Source organism: Mytilus californianus, unplaced genomic scaffold (genome assembly GCF_021869535.1).
Source record: "Mytilus californianus isolate M0D057914Y unplaced genomic scaffold, xbMytCali1.0.p SCAF_4, whole genome shotgun sequence".
NCBI classification, from domain to species: Eukaryota; Metazoa; Mollusca; class Bivalvia; order Mytilida; family Mytilidae; genus Mytilus; species Mytilus californianus.
This window is the reverse complement of record NW_026262690.1, coordinates 102413645-102429017: the sequence shown is the minus strand read 5'-3', so window position 1 is coordinate 102429017 and position 15373 is coordinate 102413645.

The following is a 15373-nucleotide window of genomic DNA, read 5'->3' as shown; positions in this document are numbered from 1 at the left end:
CTTTTATTTTAAAGGAAATTAGAAATGCCTTACTCCTTATTCTAGAGGTATTGAAATCCGGCTGTTTGATTTGCCAGGCATTTGTTCATTTATGTATCATTGTAATTTTGCTTGGTTTCTTTTGTTACCTATTCTGACATCGGACTCAGACTTCTTTTGAACTGAGTTTTACTTTGTGTATTACTATGTGTTTCTTTATAATACATTGGCTAGAGGTATAGGGGGAGGGTTGAAATCTAACAAAACATGTTTAACCCTGCCGCATTTTTGGGCCTGTCCCAAGTCAGGAGCCTCTGGACTTTGTTAGTCTTGTATGTTTTTTTAATTTTAGTTCAATTATATGTTTTGGAGTTTAGTGTGACGTCCATTTTCACTGAACTAGTACACAATTTTATTTAGGGGCCAGCTGAGGACCACCTCCGGGTGCGGGATTTTCTCGCTGTGTTGAAGACCCATTGGTGGCCTTCCGCTGTTGTATGTTCTTTGGTCGAGTTGTTGTCTCTTTGAAATATTCCCCATTTCCATTCTCAATTTTAAATTCTTGTTTGGCTTGACAGGAATTCATTATGTGTCTGACCACTTTTTGAGAAGCACAACTACTTAAAGAACTTTTTACCACTTTCATAATGCTAAATTACGTTAATGTTATATATTATGTTTAGGCCCATAGAAATGTACATACAACTAAGACCTTACAAGTGCTTTCAAAGCCCTGCAGATTATTCTGGATTTGATATAAGTGGCCTTTTCTGGGAATTTTATAGTTGACTATGCGGTATTGGTTTTGCTCATTGTTGAAGACTGTATGGTGACCTATAGCTGTTAACTTCTATGTCATTTGGTCTCTGGTTAAGAGTTGTCTCATTGGCAATTATACCACATCTTCTTATTTTTATATTTACTCTTTTATACAAGCATATGAATTGCCAAATGGCACTGTTAGCAATTTTTCAAACCTTTTGCCATTTTTTTTTTTAATTTGCAAATCAAAATCAGTTGTACAGAAGTAAAGTGAAAGGCTTTATACAAAATAAATAATAAATCTGGATTTTCTTTTCTGGTTTTTATAAGATTTGAACAAAAAGGAACATTAATATAAGAAAAAAATCATGTCCAATGTTAGCATTAAGCTACATCTGTATGAACAAAATTCTGATATGGCTTGTAGAATATCAATATCCAATTCAATTTTACCTAGAAGCAAAAAATAAATTATGGAACAATTATTACTAATGAAGCAGAATTATCAAAATTAAAACAATTAATTACACATGACTTATGCTACTGATGGTACTTACAATGCCACAAAAAAGTTTGTTCTTGTATATTCTCTGATTTTCAGATCAGCCCTTTTGAAGTATGCAAAAACCATGGCTATGAGATACTAAATGAAAAAGATTGAAATATACAAAATGTCTTATCATAACTGTGATTCTTGTAATAGTTAAATTTCTAAAATTTTATAGTTAACTTCACAAGACATGCATTTGAATAAAACATTACCTAATTGTTATGTTGCTTATTCATGGACAATAATATTACTCTGATAGACAAATTCTTGCCAAAGTTTTACACATCTTTCTCTAAATTTACAATTTTTTAATTAGGAACAACCCAATTGAATTTCAAATAGCAGATACATTTAGAACAGGTAGTGCAGCAGACAGTCTTCAGCATTAGACAAGTGTCTGCCCAGCTTTAATAATGCACAGTTTTATTTCAATAAGACAGCACTGAACAAATAATACCTTGTCAGATATTTTAATGCAACTGTCAGCCTCCAAAAAGTCTTGTACTACTTCATCTTCTGGAAAAAAGAAGACATGATTGAAGTCAATTAAGTTACCAGAAAATTAGCAAGACCTATTTGTGTTGTAGAGTCAATTTTAATGTAAATCCATGTGTAATTTTCCTATTAAATACAAAAATAGGCCAATCTAATTAAAATTAAAATCCTTTAATTGTTTCCATTCTGACATGTGGCATATGGTCATGTTAAGTTTTCATGTTGTCTATTCCTCTCCCATCATGTATATGTTAGCGGCAATAAGTGAAATTAGGCATTAAGCTTAAAACCTAGGCAATAAGCTAACACTTAGGCAGTAAGTCTATTGCCTGAATGATGCTAGGCATTATTCTTAATTCCTAGGATTTAAGGATGTACACCTCTGAGGAGACAAAAATTTCTAGAATTAAACTTTTATTCTTAACCTGATTTTTGGGTTTAAATGACCGTAAAATAATTGGTGAAGAAAAAATCATATGGTGGTGCACTTTTTTTTTTTTGCTACAGCCATTTGAAAGTACCCAATTTTAATGATTTTCCCATTTTTCATCAATTTTTACCCATTTTTGGGGTATTATCATGAAAAAAATCACAGTTTCACAATTAAACTTTATTTCATACTTTCACTAAGTGGACCAATCTGAATAAATTTAACTTAAAAAACTATGGGTAGGTGTTAGCATGAGAAAGTTTTATAAAATTTTGTTGCTTTTTTTGTAAATTTGGGATTTTCTCTTTTTTTAGAACAAAAAGCATATTATTTCAACTTCTTTGTTATAAATGATTGAAAAAATATGTATCTAAGAAATTTGAAAAGAAAAAGTTGATATGGGATGTACATGTATCTGGTAAAATCATTTCTTGTACCCCTCACCCATTTTTTCAACATTTTGGCTAATGAGACTGACTTGATTGGTTATAAAATTTGAAAATTTTATTACTCAAAAACTACTTATTGTAAATACACAATTTTTTCAGAGTTAAGTTTGATTATAATATTTTTTAAATTCATTGATATTTTCCACTTGTATCACATGTTTTGGAAATAATAATCCAGAACGAGATTTCAACGAGACTGAAACGTCAGAAGAATACATCCTTAAGCTTAAATCCTGAAAAATGTTGTCAAGGCATTAATCTTAATGCCTAAAATGTAAATGCAAGTAAATAAAAAGACATTTATTCAAAGTTAAGATACATTTGGTACATAATAACATGATAAGAACGTCAACTACCTGAAATAAAGTCGAAAGTTCTGACCACTTTAGTTTTTAACTCTGATATAACTAAAGCTGTAAATTCAAGACCATTGTCATTTTGCAGTTTATCAGGCACACCAAAAATTGTGAAAACATCAATAAAATCCAAAGTCACCTCTGAAGCATAATTGGCGTATTGGTGATTTTGGTACATCATAAGAAATTTATAGTTTCCATCTTGGTTTGATAGGAAATCCATTATATCAGCCTGTCCTCTACTGTTGAACTCTTTGGATAAAATGGGTTTCACTACTACTCCCTCCCCTAAATACTTTTTTTCATGTTACGATTTTCCCCAAGGTGGAAGAAATAGTTTGATGGAATTACAAAAAATATTTGCATATTCATTAATAAGTTGTTTATTCATATGGTCTCTGTCATCATGACCTTTTTATGTGCCTTTTCCAAAGTACCAGACAGTTCCTCCAGAAAAACACTATTATGAAATTTTTCTCATCATTCTCCTTTGCTTTACTTATCAACCTTTCAAAGCCCCAAAGGTAAAAATGTCATACCTTTTTATACGACAGCAAAATATTTTTGCGGTCTTATATTGTTATGACGTTGGCGTCGTCGTCATCAGCCGGTGTTGTCGTCGTCGGAAGACACATTAGTTTTCGCACAATAACTTTAGTTTAAGTGAATGGATCTCTATGAAATTTTACCATAAGGTTCAATACCACAAAAGGAAGGTTGGGATTGATATTGGGGGTTATGGTACCAACAGTTAAGGAATTAGGGGCCAAAAAGGGGCCAAAAATAAGCATTTTTTTGTAACTTCCAGACAATAAAATGTGTGTTAGAGTTAGAGTATGGATCTCTCTGACATTGTACCACAAGGTTTCATATCACAAAGGGAATGCTGGGATTGATTTTGGGGGTAATTGCCTCAAAATTTTAGGAATTAGGGGCAAAAAAAAGGGGAAAAAAACAAGCATTTTTCTAGTTTTATGACAATAACTTGTGTGTAAGTGTATGGATCTTTCTGAAATTGTACTACAAGGTTCCATATCACAAAGAGAAAGCTGGAATTGAGTTTGGGGGTAATTGCCCAAAACGTTTAGGAATAAGGGGCCGAAAAGGGGCCAAAAATAAGCATTTTTCTAGTTTCCAGACAAAAACTTGTGTTCAAGTGTTTGGATCTCTCTGAAATTGTACTGCAAGGTACCATACCACAAAGGAAAGGCTGGGATTGATTTTGGGGGTAATTGCCTCAAAATTTAAGTAATTAGGGGCAAAAAACAAGCATTTTTCTCGTCTCAGGACAATAACTTGTGTGTAAGTGTATGGATCTTTCTGAAATTGTACTACAATGTTCCATATCACAAAGGGAAAGCTGGAATTGAGTTTGGGGGTAATTGCCAAAAACGTTTAGGATTAAGGGGCCAAAAATAAGCATTTATCTAGTTTCCAGACAATAACTTGTGTTCAAGTGTATGGATCTCTCTGAAATTGTACTGCAAGGTACCATACCTCAAAGGGAAGGCTGGGATTGATTTTGGGGGTAATTGCCTCAAAATTTTAGGAATTAGGGGCCAAAAAGGGTAAAAAACAAGCATTTTTCTAGTTTCAGGACAATAACTTGTGTGTAAGTGTATGGATCTTTATGAAATTGTACTACAAGGTTCCATATCACAAAGGAAAAACTGGGTTTGAGTTTGGGGGTAATTGCCCTAAACGTTTAGGAATTTGGGGCTAAAAAGGGGCCAAAAAACAAGCATTTTTACAGTTTCCAGACAATAACTTGTGTTCAAGTGTATGGATCTCTCTGAAATTGTACTGCAAGGTACCATACCACAAAGGGAAAGCTGGGATTGAGTTTGGGGTTTGTGAATCATAAGGGGGGTTCAAAAAAATTGTGGGGTGGGGGGGGTTTCCTTTTTTTTTGTTTTTTTTTTTTTCTTTAAAATTTTCCATTTTAAGTTGGTTATTTTTGATTTATATATAAAAGCAAATAATAATGATATGGTTTGATTTCATCAAAAATTTAAATATTGGGGTTCTTTGATATGCTGAATCTAACCGTGTATTTAGATTCTTAATTTTTGGTCCCGTTTTCAAATTGGTCTATATTAAGGTCCAAAGGGTCCAAAATTAAATTTAGTTTGATTTTAACAAAAATTGAATTCTTGGGGTTCTTTGATATGCTGAATCTAACCGTGTATGTATAAATTTAGATTTTTGATATTGGACCATAATAGCCTTATAGGAAAAATTAAAAATTTTTAAGTTCTTAGACCACATTCTTTCTGGGGGGGGGGTGATTTTTTTTCCCTCTTTTTTTCTTTAAAATTTTCCATTTTAAATTGGTTATTTCTGATTTATATATAAAAGCAAATAATTATAATATGGTTTGAATAGGTATAAAATTAAAAATTAAAGAAAAAAAGTTCTTAGACCACATTCATTCTGTGTCACAAACCTATGCTGTGTCAAATATTTAATCACAATCCAAATTCAGAGCTGTATCAAGCTTTAATGTTGTGTCCATATTTGCCCCAACTGTCCAGGGTTCGACCTCTGCGGTCGTATCAAGCTGCACCCAGCAGAGCATTTTATTTTTAAATGTAGTAGTCTAAAGTTGCCGTCTTTTCTGGGGATTATAAAAGTTAAAAGTTGAATATTTCAATTGCCAAAAGATCATTGTACATGTACTGTCTTTATGCTCCTTGTTTTCCTGGATTCAAATATTCAAGAAATTTGTCTTCAGTAGCATGTCACTTCAATGATAATAATCCAGATGAAGAAGTGAAAAATCAATTATGGAAAGATAATGTGAGCAAAAATTCGTATCTACATTTGTCTACTTTTGACCAGACCAAAACCTGCTCGAACATTGAAGTGTGAATTTTCTTCAAATAATTTGCAGAAAGAATCTTCAATCCTCCCTCCTTTCATAAGATATAATCACTTGTTTGAAATATATTAATTTTTGTAGTACCACAAAGAAATACAAGTTAATTCTGCTATAAATATGGAAAATACTAAAATTTAAAGATCTGTAACTTAAATCAATGTTTATTATAATATATGAATATTTCACCAAATGTACATGTACTTGGAAGATAAAACAAAAATCTCAAAGTTCACTTATTGCCTGAAATGATGTTTGGCAATAGGTTGAAAAGTCATCATCATATTTCAGGAAATAAGCTTAATGCCTGAAAATTTCCGGCAATAACTTAATGCCTAGGGGTTAGCTTATTGCCTATGGTTTAAGCTTAATGCCTAATTTTACTTATTGCCGCTAACATATATAAGTTTTTAACCGGATTTCGAAGGAAATATCGGTTATTGAAATGGTGATGTACGGCGGGTGGCTGGGCGGATCTAAGGGCGGCTGCCAAACAGTGTCAGCACAATAACATGAAAACACTTTATCAAATTTTTTTCAAATTTAAATATGTTGTTTCCTGGGACTTAATGAAGGTGTAGTTCAATTTTCAAGATATTAGTATATCTCCTTTGTGAGTTATCACCATTTTTAATATCCAAAAGTGGAATTTTTAAATGTTTTACTCTTGTTATCTTTTTTATGACTAAGCATAATGTCTTATCTAACAATAAAAATTGGAGTGACAGATTTATTTGAAAATTATCTATTTCCTAAGTGGTAATGATTATAAGCTATATTATTAGACATTTTGAAGTTAATTACATTATTAATTATTAATTAGATCTGGGTTATATCTTAGCATATAACTGGGTTACAATATCTTAGCATATGATATCATTGGAGTGACAGATTTATTTGAAAATTTTCTGTTTCCTGATAAGATCTGTAGGACTGTATATATAAAGTTTGAAATTTACTAGTAGGACAGTATAAATGAAATTTGAAATTTACTGTTCATTAATAGACATTTTGTAGATAATTAAGTCTCCCTAAACCATATATATTCTTACCCCCACCCCCTTTCAATTTGAGAATGTGCTTTTGTCTTGTAAACGGTTGAGATCCCCACCCCTCAACCATATATATTCTTGTATGGGACAATAAAACAAATCAAATGAAATATTTGGGGAGTCCCCGGGTTCACCCCCACCCCCCTACTTTTTGAAAACTTGTAAACAGTCAAGACCCCAACCCTGAAACCATATATATTCTTGTATGTGACAACAAAACAAATCAAATGAAATAAAAGGCGAGTCCCCTGGGGTCACCCCCACCCCCTCCTGTTTGAGAACTTGTAAACGGTCGAGATCCCCACCCCTAAACCATATATATTCTTGTACGGGACAATAACACAAATCAAATGAAATATAGGGGAAGTCCATGGGGGTCACCCCACCCCCCTTCTTTTTGAAAACTTGTAAACGGTCAAGATCCCCACCCCGAAACCATATATATTGTTGTATGGGACAATAAAACAAATCTAATGAAATAAAAGGCGAGTCCCCTGGGGTCACCCCACCCCATCCTGTTTAAGAACTTGTAAACCGTCGAGATCCCCACCGCTAAACCATATATATTCTTGAATGGGACAATAAAACAAATCAAATGAAATTGAGGGGGAGTCCCCTGGGGTCACCCCCACCCCCCTTTTTTTTGAAAACTTGTAAACGGTCAAAATCTTCACCCCGAAACCATATATATTCTTGTATGGGACAATCAAAATAATCAAATGAAATACAAGGTGAGTCCCCTGGGGTCACCCCCACCCCCTCCTGTTTGAGAACTTGTAAACAGTTGAGATCCCCACCCCTAAACCATATATATTCTTGTATGCAATAAAACAAATCAAATGAGGTATAGGGGAAGTCCATGGGGGTCACCCCCACCCCCCTTCTTTTTGATAACTTGTAAACGGTCTAGATCCCCACCCCCTAAACCATATATATTCTTGAATGGGACAATAAAACAAATCAAATGAAATTAAGGGGAAATCCCCTGGGGTAACCCCCACCCCCCTTCTTTTTGAAAACTTGTAAACGGTCAAGATCCCCATGCGGAAACCATATATATTCTTGTATGGGACCATAAAACAAATCAAATGAAATATAAGGCGAGTCCCCTGGGGTCACCCCCACCGCCTCCTGTTTAAGAACTTGTAAACGGTCAAGATCCCTACCCCTAAATCATATATATTCTTGTACAGGACAAAAAAACAAATCATATGAAAAAAAGGGAGAGTCCCCTGTATTTCTTTTCGTTATTTATAAGATAATACCACATTGAGGTCCAAAGGGTCCTAAATTACACTTTTGATTAATTTCATCAAAAATTGAATTCTTTGGTTCTTTGATATGCTGATTCTAGCAATGTTTGAGTGTTAAATCATATCTAATTTTAGAGAACTTAGTCATCACTGGTTGTTGTTATTATAATATTGATTATAATAGGAAAAATTGCATCATATCTTATTTTAGAGAACTATTTATCCAGTTTGAGTTATTTCCCTTTGCACAGAAAATATTATGGATAAAATTAACCTGTGTTTCATTTCAACATAAATTAAATATATATAGGGTTCTTTCAAATGCTGAATCTAAACCTGTATTTAAATATTAGATTTTTGGGCCCAGTTTTCAAGTTGGTCCAAATCAGGGTCCAAAATTAAACTTTGTTTGATTCAACAAAAAAATTATTTATGGGGTTCTTTGAAATGCTGAATCTAACCATGTATTGAGAGATTTTGGATTGTGGGCTCCTTTATCAAATTGGTCCACATTGAGGTCCAAAGGGTCTTAAATTAAACTTTTGTCTGATTTCATCAAAAATTGAATTCTTGGGGTTCTTTGATATGCTGATTCTAATATGTACTTAGATTTTTTATATTGGACCATAATAGGTATTTAAATGTCCAATTTCAAGTATTTCAGTTCTTAAACCACATTCATTTTATGTCACAAACCTATGCTGTGTCAAATATTCAATCACAATCCAAATTCAGAGCTGTTTTAAGCTTAAATGTAGCGTCGATACTTGCTCAACTGTTTAGGGTTCGACCTCTGCAGGAAAATCCGGTTTGCTGTCACTCTGACAGCCTCTTGTTAATCATGTTTCCATATTTGTTCTTTATCATTTTAAATTATTAACAATCAGTATGTATGCTAGAATTTGCATGTGTTGTTTGTGGATATTGTATGAACTTTGTGATTTGTATTGATTTATATGCCCTGTATCATATGGGCCCTTTTTTAAGGAATATAAAGACATTTGATAACCCTATAAAGTTAATTTAACTGAAGATTACGGTAGGTCAACACAAATTTGTTTGTGCATTGGTGGGGGGGGTGGAAATCCCGGGCTTAAAAACATGAAATCCCGAGGTCCCAAATTTAAAGAAATTTAAACCCCGACATCCCGAAATTTGAAAAAAGAATTCCCGGATCCCAAAAGGATCAATCCCGGAGTCCCGATAAAGCTATTAAAGGTCCGACTCCCCCCCCCCCCCCATTGTTGAATCATTGGTTGCAAGATGTTGCCTTACCTAGAAGTTTATCTTAGTTTACTAACCTAGAAGTCGAAAAAATGCTCTCATTTCTTTTCCTTTGACAATAAAACTTTGTTTTCTAGATGTCTCATGTCTTTGGAATAACGAAAAGTTGCTTGTTCTTGCGGTAACCAAACTATATTGTCCATTTGTTTCAGTTATTATTGGCATTGATCTTGGTTGTGTTATTACCTCGTGTCCTCGATTTGCTTCATAATGACAGCGATGGTGATACTCTGTGAGTTCATTTGCGTGTTCCATCGGTGGTATTTGTATGACTTGAACACGTTCATTCGGTCTATGCTTTTTTGGAAGATTTGCAGTTTCGTGTTCTGCATAATCAACTACATCCATAAATTCTTCGTTCCTGTCTGAATGCAATACTTGACAACTGTTAGTTGAAAATGACTTGTGGCGTTTAAGTTTTGGCTTAAGAAACGAATGTGTGAAATTTGGAAGCATCTGTGATCGGCGAGCAAAAATTTCCAATGTCTATTACAAATCAGCTGTTTCGGTCGCACCTGCAACTTTGTCGTCTGCAAAATGTAAATAGATACTCGGGTTTCTTGAGAGTTAATGAATCGTATTGAATGATTCCAGATACTTTCCGAGTAGCAGTACTGAATTTACAGTTGTGTCCCTTTGAAAAAAAGATGACATGTCCAAACTTGAACCTCCGACTTGGTTAAATTCATTGGAAAGATGAAAAAAAACTAAGCTTTGACAAAGATTGGAAAAAAAAACATTTCAAATAGCTGTATATCTGCAAGGATTTGTATAGTATACAAATCCTTGATATCTGGGACTATTATAGGATACTAAATACCCGACTACATACCGGGACTAAATCCCAGTGTATATTAAACGTTTCTGACTGCCTAAAAGGGAATTAACCCTAAATAAATAAACCCTTAAATAATAGTCCCAGTGATAGTTCAATGATATTTTCTGTAAAGTTGCATTACTATTAGTACATATCAGTAGGTCATGGTCTAATGACTTTCAATTAATTACCAATTTTCAATGTTAAGTTTTCTGCTTTTGTTAGTTTGATAGGAACTACTTAAAACAGGCAATACTATTTTCTATAGAGTTACATTACTAACTGTACATCTCAGTTTGTTGACCATTTTTGACTTTGAATTAATTAGAAATGTTGCTGTCCATCCGAATGTCTTTTTCTGAATTTTATGCCGACAAGACTAGACATATCTCTGTCAAAAGTATTTTAATTTCTCAGGCAAGCACATTATAAGAATAATATTTTCATAACTTTTCTTAACATCCTATCGTTTAGTTTTCTTTTATCACACAATTTCAAATGGGTTTTCCATGTTTAATTTATACAAAATCTGATAATTTTGCACGACCTGTAGCTTGAATTTTTGAGAGACATTTTTTTATACACTATATCTTATACTTCTTATAGGTGTTATTGCGCTTAAATAAAATCTTAAATGACAATATTCATAGATTTTTTTCATTTTTTCTATTATTTTGAAAACAAATATAGATAGAGAGGGAACTGCAAAGATAATCACAAAGACAACAAAATAAATGACGGAAATCATCAATTGACTCATTATTATAAGCTATAGGGTCGTTGTCCTGAAATGATTCACCATTTCAAATAATAAAATCTTCTCCAAGTGGATATATACGGATAAACCTGGGCACTATCTTACTCAATGTCGGAAAGAGTTGTCACTGCTGCTAATAATTTTAATTGTGTACTTTTAGAAAGTTGGCGATTTAGGCTCTTGGAAGCCTTTAGCTCATATTTCAATAGGTTTCAAATAGAAAAGAGAGTTGAAACGGGGAATGTGTCAAAGAGACAACAACCCGACCAAAGAGCAGAAAACAGGCCAAGGCCACCCACCAATGGGTTAGATTGTATGTTTCCGAGTTATGGGATTTCATTCATAAAAAGGGGGGATTTTCGAGTTTTCGGACAATAACTCTAAAATGCTTTGAGTAGTTTTCATGAAACTTTGGTGACTGGCTTATATCTATATAAACAAGCTCCCTTTAGTTTTGGTTTCTTTTTTTTCTTTTTTTTTTTTCATAATTTCTGATATGACATTGAGGAAATATGGAACTTTATTCGTTGAAAAAACGACGGGCGTATTATGCGCTCTTGCGGAGCTCTTTATCCTATATAGGTTGTAAAACGAAAAAAAAAAAAAAATCTCTATTTGAGGATTGAAACTATTGAAGCAGATCAATTTCAAGGAGATAATGGCTTTTCATGAATAATTCCAAAATTTAAAAGGTTCACAGACCTTATTTTCTTGAAAAATGAAGAAAATATAAATTTGCCCATTAAATTCAATTTATAATTATCTCCCCTTTATTTTGAAAAGAATTTTATCTCAAAATTTTAAAAACGTATAAAATTCATTAAAAAATTTTATGCTGTCAACTGTTTCATGTTTTTAACGGTTTTATAACCTGACTTGAGAATTTGCTGTGACCAAGTGAAATATTTATAAAAATCGCCCAAATCCATAACTATGACTGAAAGATGAATACAATTCATGGAGACAAATTCATTTGCCGACAGCAATTTGTTTTATATTTTGTAAATAAACCTATAGCAATGGTAAAGAGACAAAATTAAAAGAAATAAATATCCTCTCTATTCCTGGAAAGACTTTGAAATCCTGAATTTTGGCAAAATTTTCCGGCAAAATATGAAATTTCATACAGAATCAATTATTCTTTTCGTATGATCTGCAAAAAGATGATCAAAGATGTGTTCTTTCTATGTGACGTTATCAGGCATGATACCTCGCCCGAAGGGCCAAGTGAGCTTTTCTCATCACTTGGCGTCCATCGTCCGTCGTCGTCGTCCGTCATCGTCTGTTAACTTTAACAAAAATCTTCTCCGAAACTACTGGGCCAAATTAAACCAAACTTGGCCACAATTAATCATCATTGGGGTATCTAGTTTAAAAATGTGTCTGATGATGGTCGACATGGCTAAATATAGAACATAGGGGTAAAATACAAGTTTTGTCTATTATTTGGAAAACCGTTATAAATAGAGAAAATCTGAGAGGAGCACAAAGGTTCAGAATGTTGAGCTATACCAATTGTCCATACACGTCAAAACTGTCAGACGACTTCTTAAAGGAGTTATTGCCCTTAAATGACAAATTTTACCAATTTTTTTTCCATTTTTGCCTATTATCTCGAAAACTGTAATAGATAGAGAGAAACTTTAATTTGCAAAAACGATCAGCAAGACAAGTTCTACCAATAAGTCTGATGGTCGAAATCATCAGTCGACTCCTTATTAGAGTTATTGCCCTTTGATGACGATTTTACCATTTTTTTGCGTTTTTGTCTTATATGATAAAAAATATAATAGATAAATAGACACTTTGAATCACTAATATGATCAGCAAGGCCAAGAAGATTTTTGTAAAAGTTAACGGATGCCGGAGCCAAGTGCGATAATGAGAAAAGCTCACCTGGCCCAAATTTCGTTCTATGTCAGCTCAACATTTATTTATAACAAGTCAGTATCATAAAGTTTAGCTCTTAATTAAGTCTCCCAAACGAAGTTTGGGAGGACTTATTGTTTTTGCTCAGTTCTTATTATTATTATTATTATTCTTCCTCTTCCTCTTCCTCTTCCGCCGCTTTTAAATTTGAACTTGTCCGCACCCGTTCTCCAAAACCGCTTGTCAGATTAACTTAGGGTTTCACAATATGTTAGACTAACATGTCTAGTGGTGCAATCAGGGTTTTGTTTGTGCAATGGGGTTTATAAAGGGGTAATTTGAGGGGCAAAAAGAAAAGAGGGTTTTACTATAGAACCCTATGGGATTTTATTTTTTTAAATTTTCAAATGATTATAAATTGAAAACCGTTTGTGATAGACACAATCTTTTTAATTGAAAATGTTTTAAATGATAAAACCCATTAAATGAAATACAGGGTTAGTCCCCAGGGGTCATCCCCACCCCCTGCCATTTAAGAAAGTTCTAATACCTTGTAAGTGGTCAAGATCCCCACCCCTAAACCATATATATTCTGGTTTGTCATGCTAAGATGGTTTGAATGATATACAGGGTTAGTCCCCAGGGGTCATCCTGACCCCCTGCCATTTGAGAAAGTTCTAATATCTTGAAAATGGTCGAGATCCCCACCCCTAAACCATATATATTCTGGTTTGTCATGCTAAGATGGTTTGAATGATATACAGGGTTAGTCCCCAGGGGTCATCCCAACCCCCTGCCATTTGAGAAAGTTCTAATATCTTGTAAATGGTCGAGATCCCCACCACTAAACCATATATATTCTGGTTTGTCATGATAAAGCACATGAAATGAAATACAGGGTTAGTCCCCAGGGGTCACCCCCACCCCATGCCATTTAAGAAAGTTCTAATATCTTGTAAGTGGTCAAGATCCCCACACCTAAACCATATATATTCTGGTTTGTCATGCTAAGATGGTTTGAATGATATACAGGGTTAGTCCCCAGGGGTCGTCCCCACCCCCTGCCATTTGAGAAAGTTCTAATATCTTGTAAATGGTCGAGATCCCCACCCCTAAACCATATATATTCTGGTTTGTCATGCTAAGATGGTTTGAATGATATACAGGGTTAGTCCCTAGGGGTCATCCCGACCCCCTGCCATTTGAGAAAGTTCTAATATCTTGTAAATGGTCGAGATCCCCACCCCTAAACCATATATATTCTGGTTTGTCATGATAAAGCACATGAAATGAAATACAGGGTTAGTCCCCAGGGTTCACCCCCACCCCATGCCATTTAAGAAAGTTCTAATATCTTGTAAGTGGTCAAGATCCCCACCCCTAAACCATATATATTCTGGTTTGTCATGCTAAGATGGTTTGAATGATATACAGGGTTAGTCCCCAGGGGTCACCCCCAGCCCCTTCTATTTAAGAAAGTTCTAATATCTTGTAAGTGGTCAAGATCCCCACCCCTAAACCATATATATTCTGGTTTGTCATACCAAGATGGTTTGAATGATATACAGGGTTAGTCCCCAGGGGTCACCCCCACCCCCTGCTATTTAAGAAAGTTCTAATATCTTGTAAGTGGTCAAGATCCCCACCCCTAAACCATATATATTCTGGTTTGTCATACCAAGATGGTTTGAATGATATACAGGGTTAGTCCCCAGGGGTCATCCCGACCTCCTGCCATTTGAGAATGTTCTAATATCTTGTAAATGGTCGAGATCCCCACCCCTAAACCATATATATTCCTGTTCATCATGTCTCGAACATTTGAATGACGTATACAGTCAGTCCCCACTGGGTTCCCCCCACCCCCAATGTTCTAATATCTTGTAAATGGTCGAGATCCCCACCCCTAGACCATATATATTCCTGTTCGTCGTTTCTCGAACATTTGAATGATGTATAGGGTCAGTCCCCAGGGGTTCCCCCCACCCCCAATGTTCTAGTATCTTGTAAATGGTCGAGATCCCCACCCCTCAACCATATATATTCTGGTTTGTCATGCCAAGATGATTTGAATGATTTACAGGGTTAGTCCCCAGGCATCACTAATGCACTAAATTTACTGGACCAAACCAATTTTCACTGGACTTTGTCCAATGTCAGGCTACACTGGGAATTACGAATTATGGGAGCTTCGTTTGGGAGACTTCGTAACAGCATCCTGTTACAATCATTTCTTGTTTTATTTGTTATCATAGCAATCGAAGTAGATGACTAAGCATTACCCAGTTGCAAGTTACCATCATGTAATGTCAACTTCATATCATGTACTTTAAACTCAACATAACGTGTAATTGGCATATCATCACAACATTGTGACTTATCAATATACTATCACAACTAAAGCTTTTGCAATTGCAAGTCAACATAACACGGATTCAACTT